Source organism: Kogia breviceps, chromosome 7, assembly GCF_026419965.1.
Source record: "Kogia breviceps isolate mKogBre1 chromosome 7, mKogBre1 haplotype 1, whole genome shotgun sequence".
Taxonomy (NCBI): Eukaryota; Metazoa; Chordata; class Mammalia; order Artiodactyla; family Physeteridae; genus Kogia; species Kogia breviceps.
The window spans coordinates 4,212,013-4,224,539 of NC_081316.1; the positions used below are offsets into that span (position 1 = coordinate 4,212,013).

At 37.2% G+C, this 12,527-nt stretch overlaps 1 protein-coding gene across 22 annotated transcripts in view; it reads right to left on the reverse strand.

Annotated features, from left to right (window-relative positions):
* Positions 1–12,527, reverse strand: part of LRRC4C (leucine rich repeat containing 4C) — a 1,217,033-nt gene that overhangs the window by 976,464 nt on the left and 228,042 nt on the right. The window lies entirely within an intron of this gene.

The window sequence follows — 12,527 nt, forward strand, 5'->3', positions numbered from 1 at the left end:
CACCATGGTGTGATAAGAAGACAAAAATCAAGCCAACATTGAGAAGTAAGAATTGGCTTGTCCAAAACTTATTCCCTACATGCCAGTCTACCAAAGAAGGAGCTGGTCTCCTGCAGATCATGGGGAAGGTAGCTACTGCAAAAGCTCAAGCAATCAGTTCTGGTAAAGTGCTGATGTAGCAGATTCAGCCGTGTTCAGGTATGTCAAAGAGCTGGGGCTCTAAGGCTTACACATTAGCACACTGATCCTGTCAAGAAAGAGGTGTGTGTTCTCTTATCTGTGGATGTGAAACTTAGCAGAACCAGACTAGACTTGGAGCTAAGACAATGCCATACATGTAGTTGATGGATTCTGGCTCTTATTCATGCTAGGGAAGGAACTGTCATTTTGCTGGTTAGTTTCTTAAAAGCCTTCTGGCAGTCAATGCTTAGATTTGCTAGATTCCTGTATGCAGCCCCCAAAGTACAATAGGAAATTGGAGAGCATAGACCTCTACCATGCTGAATGCCTCCAATATAATATTCTTTCATGAGCCCTAGTGTGTGGTTCCTGGTGTTTTGTCATGGTTTGATCAATACACTTGTTACTCTTAAGAAGCCTATTACATGGAAGATCATAAGACTGCTAAGTGTACTAAACTAATACAATTAATAGAATAAGATGCTGTGGGAAAAGTATGTGCCATGTCCAGGGGAATGATTTATTTCCTCTACTGATAAACCTCTGGCTCTCTTGGAGGTGTTGGTTAGAATCCAATCCTATACCTCCGGCCATTTCTCTCCCCACAAGAAGAGGAGTGGCTCTACCGTATAGGATTAGAGCACCTGTGCCATCTGCTCGTGGAAGGTGAGAGGCAGGCTTTATTCCTGCATGCAATTAATCTGCTCTGTAACTACACCTCTCCCCATAGGAGGGGTCAGGGGCCAGTTTTAGGGGAATGACAGGAAGTCTGTTCTGGCTTCATGTACCAAGTGTGTTTCTCAGTACGGCTTTACTACGAATAAAGTTAATATCTGCACATCTGAGGAAGTCAAAGCTTCCTTGTCCATTGTTCAATAGGTTCAGAACTCGAAAGTGACATTTGATTCAGTGTCTCTTTTAAGTCTCAAATATTTTTATTCAGACCAGAGTTTGAATCCCAATCGATATTGGAAAGATTGAGTTCAGTCTTGAGACGCCAGTGCACTCATTTCTCCATGATAATAATATCTACCTCATTGGATTATGCGGGGATTAACAGATCACATGCCTGACATATAGTAGGTAGTCGTAATTCTGCTTGTGTGATATATGTGATATGAAGAGAAGTCTAGACCAATAAAACCTTCTGAGATTAGGAAGGCAGGAGTTGAATCTTGATATTAGGGACTTCTAATATGTTTTTAATATTTTTCCCTTAAATACAGGAAATATTACTAAAAAATTAGCAGATGACTCAAAAAAATGTGAAACCTTCTTACCACCTGTGTTCATGCACTCCAGTCAGTATGACACTGCTTTTCAGAACAAAGAGCTTGAGTGCCACAGCAAGATCAAAGGAGGACATGGAATAAATTATTGTGGAAGTCACGTCTCAGTCCCTGCCCCTCCTGTCATTGCTCTGCATGTGTCATTTAAAATGCAATTCCCTTTGAATGGGCACAGAGCAGTTCTATTACCAGACATGACTGCTTTTACTACTAGCAGTGGTTTAATGATTTTATGTCATCGCAATAATAGAAATATGACATTCCACTGTGACTACAGCTTGTGTGAGTCTATTTTTGGAAAGCTGATTTTGTACAGGACATGAAAATGTGGAATCTTGGTTCCTGTCCCCTTAGTGAACCTTTCATGACTTTCTGAAATGAGCGTGGTGACTTGAAGTCTCAAACAATGATGGTTCACACATAAAAACCCTTCTTTAGAGAAGGAGACTTGAGCCTGAATCCAATTTCCTCATCAGAGGAAGCATCCTTTTTGGAGTATTTCAATGTCTGAGTCCTTATTTTTGATAGGGAAGAAGCACACAAACGACAGAGAAAGTACACATTCTTTCTCAGTGGAGGACACTGTCTCAAATCTTTCACAGACGGAGTTGAAGGTAAGAGTCACAAACTCCCTCAACTGTCCTTCACTCCCATGTAAACACTATCACTGTCAGCACTTGACCCTTCACTGTCTTGTAATCTCAGACAAGTGATTCTCTCTTGCTTAAAGCCATCTCTACCATGCGTGTTCTTAATTCGCACCTCTGCTTTTTCTTGTAGGACCTTGATCCATTAGTGTTCTACTTTACTCCTACATTATCGCCTTCCCCCTTGTTACTGGACCTCTCCTTTCAGTCTGTTAACACAGCAAAATCCTTGCCTTTACACACACACACACACACACACACACACACACACACACACACACACAAGACCCTCTGTCTATCCCTAGTCACTGACCCATTTTCTTTCACAACCAAATTACTTAAAATACTTCATATTTGCAGCTTCCCATTTTTTAAATTCCTCTTTTCTCTTTTGCTTCTATAAATAAATAGGTGGTTCTTCCTTGTCTTCTTGTTCCAAACTATATACTGCAAAAGCTTTTTCTTGCCTGTTCTCTCCCCTCTTCAACCCATGTCCGCAGTCTTCTGCTCTCACCAATCTCCCCATATTGCTCAGGGAAGCTTCCTCAGTGACCTCATTAAATCCAGTGGTCAATCTCAGTAATTGGAACATTTTGCTTGCATGTGAAACAAATGATACCTCCTTTCCCTTTTAAAAAATTCTCCTTTCTTTGGTTTCATGCTGCTGCATCAAGTACACTGTTTTATTTCTACCAGTTACCATGTTTTCTCCAAATACTGGGCCATACACTTCACACTGTTAAGAAAGGTAGGGAATATTGTAATAGTGGATCCATTTCAAAAATCAAGCAACTGAAACATAAAGAAATTGAGTCATTTTATCCAAGTTACCTAGTAAATGTGAGGAATGGGTTAAGAACACAGCTTTATCTGACACCAATGTACATTTTAAAATTTGTTAATATAAATATTTAAAGCATACAGAAATATACCAATTGTCACAACTAACAAATCTCATGTATCCACAGATTTAACACATTAACATCTTGCTTAACAATTTGGACTAATTTATTTTTCCGGCACTGATGTACTATTAAGAGTTAAAGCCCAATTTGTAATCCTCCACAATTTTACTCCCTTGCCAGAGGAAACCATTATACTGTAAAGCAGTGGTCCCCAAACTTTATGGCACCAGGGACCGGTTTCATGGAAGACAATTTTTCCGCAGACCTGGTGGGAGGATGGTTTCAGGATGATTCAAGCGCCTTACATTTATTGTGCACTTTATTTCTATTATTACATTGTAATATATAGTGAAATAATTACACAACTCACCATAATACTGACAGGAGGCGGAGCTCAGGTGGTCATGCAAGTGATGGGGGGCAGCTATAAATACAGATGAAGCTTCACTCGCTCACCCACCCGCTCATCTCCTGCTGTGCGGCCCAGTTCCTAACAGGCCACGGACCAGTATTGCGACCGGTGCTGGGACTGGTTGGGGACCCCTGCTCTAGTGGGTCTCTATCTTTTACATCCAAAGTTTTTATCCTACTTTTAGATTGGCACAGTCTTCTGTATTCCTCTCTCCTTTTTCTTATCTGGATATTAAATATTCTTTCTTTTCTGTTGGTGTCCACTCAAATTTTAAACATATATACTTGAGTTTATAATCAATATGTCTAATGTACTCTCAAGCCAAATACTTTTAGAATGTATTCACACTAAACTTCTTTCTGTAATCTACCACATTGAGCTATCTTGTTTGTGCCTATAAATACTTTGTTTAAAATGACCAAGAAATTAGTAACATACATCATCTGCCATCTGCCTAACATCTATGTATCTATGTATCAATATGTTTTTTTTACAGTCCAAGTTTGCTTACATTTATCTGTATGTTTATCAAGTATTTTCTAACCATCCCATCCTTATTATGGGAGGAGGGTATTCAATTTCCTCTTACTGATTTTTTATGCTCTGTTTTTTGACTTTTTTTTTGGTGATAATGTATAAATTGTTAATTGCCACAGCATTTTTATGAGAATTTTTGAAATTTAGATTCACCCCAGAATTATAGTTTGGCTAAGTATAAAATTCTAGGTTGACGAGTATTTTTCATCCACCCTTTAAAGTTATCATTCCATTAGGCTTCTTGTCTCCATCATGACTGTGAGACATCTTCTATAATTCTATTTTTTTGTTCCTTTGATTGCAATAGATATTTCATCTTTGATTGCTTTCAAGACTTTTTTTTTCTTATTGTACGAGTTCTGAAATTTCATTGCAATATATCTAGGTGTAGATTTGTTTTTGATCATTTTGTCAAGGATGTATTATACTCTGTCATTATGAAGATCGATATCTCTTTTCATCCAGGAACATTCTGAGCCATCGTATCTTTCATTTTTCTCTATCCTCCTTTTCTAAAAATTCTCTTGTATGTTTTCTGTGGTATGTTATCTTCCTCATATCTTTACACCCTTGCTGCATGTCTGATTAATTTAATCAGATCTATTTCCAAGTTGCTAACACTTATTTACACTTATCTACATCTTTACCAAATGTCTTTGCTCACAATTTCCAAATCATGCAGCTCATTTCCCCACAGCACAAGATTGGGGTTCTTTGTCAAGTTTGGTACCTGTGGTTATTTTTATTCTTCTATCTATTTAAACTTTTACACATTTATTTTAATGTCTCCTCTGGCTAGTTCTATTATTTCTAGTTCTAGGGTGTGAATTCTATTTGTTGAATTTTCTGACTCTCTTTAATTATGGGTGCCCATAGGTGACCTGAATGTTTTAAGTAATCTTTGTGGAGATTGTTATGGACCGAATTGTCTCCTCAAAATCCATATGTTAAAGCCCCCGTCCCCAATGTGACTGTATTTGGAGGTAGAGTCTTTTAAAAAGTAATTAAGCTAAAACAATGTCATAAGGTTGGGGTCCTAATCTAATGGGACATAAGAGAGGATGAGTAAACAGGAAGATGCAAACAGAGGACACCCCATGTAAAAACACAGTGAGAATGCAGCCACCTGCAAGCCACAAAGAGAGACCTCACCAGAAACCAGCACTGCCAACACCTTGATCTTGGATTTCCAGCCCCCAGGACTGTGAGGAAAAAAAAAAATAACCTGTTGTTTAAGCCACTCAGTCTGTGGTATTCTGTTATGGCAGCCTGAGATGACTTACACAGGGGTATTTCAGGAGCCCCCATTTGCACTAACACCCACTGAGTTCCAGTTCATATTCACTTCTTCATTGTGGTCATGGTTTCAAGAGTTTATATTAGAACTCTGTTAATTTCTCAACTTTACATTCTCACATCACGTAAGTAATACAAATTTGGAACTCAAAAATTTGTTTAAAGCTGTTTCACCTTTCATGTTTCCCAGAAATGACTCATTTTCACTCATGGCTAATGGTCAGAATTTTGCTTTCAAAGATATAGTAGAATACCTTCCTGTCTCAAAGCTTTTTGCAGATAACACACATTCAGTCTCATTGTGTAAGCATCCCGTGGCCTAGGCTTCCCTCTGAGGGTACTAAAATATCAGACCCAGCATTTAGGGTCTGTTTGCCAGTTCTGATAACTGGAAATGTTGGGCTTCTGATAATTAATCTTATCTTGAAATTTTTTCTTCACTCTGGAATCTAAGGAGTCCCTTTCTTGTTTTTTACCCTAAGTATTTCCAAAATACTTCTTTCATAATCTGTTTGGAGTGGAAATAAAATTCTTCTGCATCAGCTTAATTGCAAATAATGACCAGATGCCTCTTATGTTCTTTGCATGTCATCAGGCCATTTCTCCTGCCCCATGATATCTCTGACTACCTATTATAACATGCAAAAGCTAACTTCTCTTTCTCTGCTTGACAGTGAAATATTTTCAGAGGTTCAGTCTCCTCTTCTGATGTTCTCATTGAACAAACTAGTCTACTTCCAATGTTACAAGTAACTCATTTTTGAAAATTCCTATTTGACGTCTCACCCCCCACATTCAATGAAGAGGCAAATTCCTCCATCCAGCCTTCTTAGCGCTGCCATTTCACAGCAGCTACCATCAAATCCCACTTCTACTGAGATAGTGCAGCTTCTTAGGACTTGTAACTTGCACTATTTAATAATTAGCCAAACTGACATCCATACCTCTAATCATGTTTGTTCTCTTCTAGTTTTCTTTTGGCTGCCAGAGGTATTTTCTTTCTTTTTAAAAAAATAGCTAATCCATTCTTACTCTTTGATTCCATGGATCTTTTCAATGGATTTTCTTTCCCTATAGAATAAAGTCCAAACTCTTTAGCTTGCAAAACCAAATCTTCATAATTGAGCCTTTGACTACTGGTCTAGATTTATTTCACACAGGGCTCCATACCACCACTTAGAACTCCAGTTCAATTAAGCCATTTGTAGTGTCATTTCCGTGACTTTGCTCAAGCGATTTCCTCTGCCAGAAATAATTTCTCCTTGCTCCCTCTCCTCCTCTGCAGCTCAACATCACTTTCTCAAAACTTTCAGTTTTTTCCAGGGAAAATTGACAACATCCTTCTTTGTATCCCTGCCAGAAATACTTATCCTTGGTACTTATTATAATCTTAATTCCACTGATATAATAACAAGCCTGTCTTCTACCCTGAAATCGTGAGATCATTTAAGACACGGTTTCTCAACCTCAGTGGTACTGATGTATTAGACCAGATAATTTTCTGTTGTATGGGCTCTCCTGTGAATTGCAGGATTTTAAGCAGCATTCTTGACCTCTAACTACTAGATATTAGTAGCTCCCACCCTTCACCAGACATGACAACCAAAAATGGCTCCGGACATTGTCAAATATCTGAGGGATGGATGGTGGGGGCATAATCATTCCTGGCTGAGAACCGCTGCTTTAAGATAGAAAGCACATTTCCAAAGTCCTGTGTTCAAGGCCACCACATGCATTCCAGAAATACTAGTTGACTGAATGAGTGCATGATGAATAAAAATATTTTAGTAATCAACAGACAGTATATAGATAGATAGTTAGATTGATAGATAGATAGATATCTGTTAGTATAAGTTACACTTTAAATAACTGAAACACATAAAATATTTGACTTGCAAATTATACATTTGAATAATTCAGGGAGCTGAAGTTTAAATAATATCAGAAGGACATAAGATTGACTATATACACGCATTTCATAGTGAAAGACCAAATGCCAAGTAAGGACAATTGGCGATTTTGTGAATTGGTTGCCAGTTGAAATTTATTTTGCCAAGGCTAATGTTTAGTTAAGTTGATATTTCTGACAAGTATAAGAATTTTCATTGAATGAGCTTATGTATGAATTTCAACAATTCTGCATTTAACCTGAAGGAAATATAATCTCCTGGGCAACTGTCAAAACAAGTGACTATGCTGACAAGGAGTCTCGGAGATAAAAGCTAAATTTAAAAAAAAATCATTATACTCCTTAAATGTTCTTTATTTTGGCCACGTCACGTGGCTTGTGGGATCTCAGTTCCCCGACCAGGGATTGAACCTGGACCACAGCAGTGAAAGTGCTGAATCCTGACCACTAGACCACCAGGGAACTCCCTTAACTGTTCTTCCTTTAGACATTTACTTAACAAATATTTAGAGAACGCTTAGAATGTACAAAATGATTGAAGAAAATAAAAAGATCTTTTTACCCCTGTTAGAAGAGATAATTCATGCATGCAAATAATCTAAAGTGGAACCAAACGGTTAAGAATGTTCAAGTGAAATAGCCATTCCTTTCATTTGGAAAAATCAAGGAAAGAATCATAGAAAACACAGCATGGAATTTTGGCCTTAGGTGGAAAAATAGGTTGTTAAAATCATTATTTATAATAATATCAAAAAATAGAAAAGCTTTAATATTGAATATCAGTTGAATCACTAGCTCCATTTGAAAATTTTAGTTCTGAAAACTGCAATAAAATACAAGACTATGTGTCCTATTTAAATAATAACATTAGGGCATTCAGAAGTTTGCATTCAGTTTGAGTTAACAGAGGACTCAAATGTAAAACATTACATAAGGATCAAAGCCTAGAAGAAAACACATGGCAATGTTAATGATTATTTCTGGATTGCAGGACTGGCAGGGGCAACGTTACTTCTGTTCTAGATATCTCAGTATTGTAAATTCATCTTCCAGAGCTGTATATTATTTTACATATCCACAAATGATATGCTATACAAAGTTGTGTTCTTTGAATCTACTCAGGTCTGAGATTATAGAAAGGTTTTCCTTCATTTTACTTACCACATATTCATATAATTCTGATAGAAGTTTCAGATACCACAAGGGAAAAATATTCTGTCAAATTTTATTTCTATACTTGGCTAAGTGGTTGTAGACTGTGACTTACTAAAGTGCGTAAATTTAAGAAACATAAATGTGAAATTTGCCATGTTGAAACTGTCATCGTCTTCCCTCTGTGCCTTCAAATTTACTTCTGAAAAAGCACTCACTCTTCTACTTATCAACCAAAAATCTGATTACAAATTGTGTTAGAAGATGGAAAAAGCAGTAGAAACATAGACCAAATATACAAAAGCTTAAATTCCTCATCTTCCAGGAAGGTGTTGGTGTAACTGGAGTCTATGTGGATATCATCCTTATTTGGACGATTCACAACATCCTTCTCTTATATCGTAGTTATATGTGTAAATGTTCTGCCTCCCAGTGGAGTTTCTTAAATATCCATATGGAATCTTTTACTTTTGTGATTCAATCCCCTTGAGAGCCAAATGCATGCTTAGGTACTATCTAAATACAGGAATAAACAAATGTGCAAATGGCCAGTCCCTTGTAAACAGTACTCCTTTAATAAATATTTGAAGGAATGTATTCACAGAGGAAAACAAAATTGGTCACAGAAATGATGAAAGTTAATAAAAGAAAGTAAAATAAACTCTCAGCATAATGTGGAATTATACCTACACCAGTATATATTACAGACCTAAATTTCTTTCTCCAGGATTTAGCTTTCTCAAAACATTTTGTCCAGAGACTTTTAATGTTAAAGGGAAAAGAGGCTGATTAGTTGGACTCCAACCTTTCCAAACATATACTGTACTGAACATGCCCCGGCCTTGAGATGTATGTTAATTGCCGTTCTCTCTGCATGAACAGTATTCCCTGGATTATCATAGTATTTGCCCTCACATTTCCTCGGGTTTCTGCTCAAAGGTCATTTCTTCAGAAAGGTGTATTCTGCCTACTCTATTAAAAACAAAAACAAAAAATAAAAGCACTCTCATCAATTTTTATGTACTTACCTTCTTTTTAATAGAAAACTGATGTCTAACAATATCTAGTTCCCTATTTATTTGTGATTTAGTTCTTTTCCTAAATTTATGCTAACAGGAGCTCAGGAGCCTTATCTCTTTTATGCACTGTGCATCTCAACCTCTTAGAATACTACCCGATACATAGTCTGTGCTCAGTAGATATGTACTGAACGATGAGTGAATGAATCAATGTACAAATTAACACAACGGTGACTTCTTCTATCATATTCAACTCTAGGACATAGATTTTAATGCAGCCATTATGAGCCCCATCTTGACATTCCTCATAATTTTCATTTTTTATTGTATTTCTTCGCTCTGTTCCATGTTTCCACGCAATCTATATTTTTGCTTTTGTCTTGTTTTGTTTTTGCTACCCATAACTGCAAAAACAATAGCAACAGAAAACAATCTCTATATCTTATTGTCTTCAATTATTTTTTTCTGAAAATTCTCCTATATAACACTATCTTAAATTTGGGGGAATATTTAATTCTCAAGATGCTGTACTATTGACATTTTTATGTTGCTGGCTAGCATTTTCTTATGACCTTGAGCAAGAGTCTTCCTGAACCCATCTGTTAAAAAAGAGAGGCAACTACTCCACCTTGCAGGTTTGCTGAAAGGATTTTTTGAGATAATGATTTCATGTAAACCCCCTAACCTGGTGGTTCTCATCTGCTATGCCACAATCATGGAGGAAATGCTGTCCTTCATTGCCAAGAATGGTTCGCCTAGTGAGGAAGGCAGTGCTTGCCTGAGGACATGAGACTGAAAGGTAGATTTACAGACACCAGTTTTTTGCTTTTGTTTTTCCTATTTGCTGCTTAACTTTTGCAGCATTTACATTATTTCTAAGATAAGATTTGGAATCTGTGTGAATACTTGATTTAGAAATAATAACCTTACAACTGGGTTTCTTCCTTATTCTTTAAAGCTTTACACTTGTTACCTGGGCTTATCAATGGGTTTTTGACAAATTCCCCTACGTGTGCTGTTCCTCGAATACCCATACTCTCCCCATGGGGGCTTTATGTGTACTGCTCCCTTTTCTTGGAATGTTCTTCTCAGATATCCACATGGCTTGCTCCTTCATGACCTTGTGGTCTATCATCATGTCACCTTAACAATGAGAAAACGTAGCCATCTCCATTCCCCACCCCAACACTTCCTCTCTCTTCCCTTCCCTTCTTTTTCTCCTTATCATTATAACCATCAGAAATATTACACATAGAACTATGTTTCAGCCTAACTTTCACCCATCCACACAGCAGAAAATAAGCTTCATGAGGATAAAGACTCTACTGCTGTAACACCAACTTCTAGGACAGTGCTGGAAACCTAAGAACTATCTAATAATAATTTGTTGAATGAATGAAAGCATGAAATAAATGCTAGTCAAGTACCAAGAATGGGAACTAAAACTGCCACAAACACAAAAGCCATCACTGCTCTCAGAGAGTTTCCAATATGGTGGGAGGTTAGATACTGAACAATTACAAACATGATGGATTCACAGGCTTAATCCAAATATGCTAAGGGACAGTATGATACCTTCAATTCAGGCTATCTTCCCCCAGATGCCCAGGCCTTGAAGTATTCACATGAAATGAAGGTACAGGTAGAGAGAACTATGAGAGGAAGGTGGAAGAAATGTTGAAAAATTTTTGTTTGTCTCAGTCATGGTGGGAAAAACAAACAAAGACTCCTCCCCCATTTAAGGATGTAAGGGATATCGTTCATATGTAGGAAGGGAGAATATTTAAACTAATGAACAGATGAGCTTGTTAGTAAAGAAATATAAGAGCTGGAAACCCATATTTCTCAGGTATTAGCTCGGTGACCTCAGCAAAGTACTTGAACTCTCTCATATATCAATGTATTAATTTGTAAAATGAAGACAAAGAACCCCCCCATCATGCTTCTGAAATTATAACATGAGAACATTGAGGTAATATATTTAGCACAGTTCTTAAGCACACGTGAACTATTAGTGCTATTATTTAGTAAATTATTATTTTTATAGATACCGCCTGCTTTAAAAATAGATTTGAGAAAAGTAAAATGAAAGGACAAGTTTAATGCTATTATAATCAAGATGAAAAATATGAGACAAGGAAGGAAGGGTGATGAGATAGACATTCCAGTTGGCTGTCCTATAACCATTTCCTCTCCTGTCTTTCTAGTAGAATCTAGAATCGGTGTGGGACAATGTGCCTGGCTCCATTTCCCAAGACCCCCTACAGGTAGGAGTGACTATTTAATTAAGTTCTAGCCAATGGAATAGAGGTGGAATTTTCTGGCTGAAACTTCTCAAAAAACACTTAAAAAAAATGGAGACTGGCTCAGCTTAATTATGACTTTTACCTCTTATCCTTCTACTACCTTCTTCCTGGAATACAGGCAGGCCAGTTGGAGCTTTATCATCTATCTACTAACCATGGGGTGATTTCAAATATGGAAGCCCTGAACTAAGAATATCAGAGAAGAAAGATAGAAAGAGCCTGAGTCTCTGAGGATATCAAGGAACTCTGTCGGCCTAAATTGCCACCTCCTGGTTCCTCTTTAAGGGGAGCTTGGCTACTTCTTGTTTAAACACTTCTTGAATCTCTGCTTCTCACAGCTAAACAGAATTTTAACTGACAGAGGTGAGATGATTATCCCAAATAATGAGAAATGAGTCTGAGACAACCTCTTGCACTTACATATAACTACACTGTTAACTTCGCAATAGCCACGGGAAAAAACAGTGAAAAGGAGGGACCCATGAAAATTATAAAGCTCTTATGAACGAATACAAAAATGAAGTCCAAATCTAGGTACTGCTAAATGTATTCCAGTCATTAGAATTCAAAAGAACCGTGTCATGCGTTTTTATGTAGAAGAAACATATATCTTTATTTGTATATTTGATAGTTTTTTTGAAGATATAAATTGATCCTCACGTGTTTGTTTCTTACAGTGACCTTTGACAGAAATAAAAATGTTGAATGGTATAGTTGGACTGTGAGAACACTGCTATGGAAAAGGCAAACGCATATTGTTTTCCAAGTGGTTGACCTGATTTAGAAATAGAAATTAAAGAATGTAGAGGAAAGGAGAGTTGGCATAAAATCCTGCATTCTTCCAAAGTGAATCATTGCCGCCTAGCTGCACACGG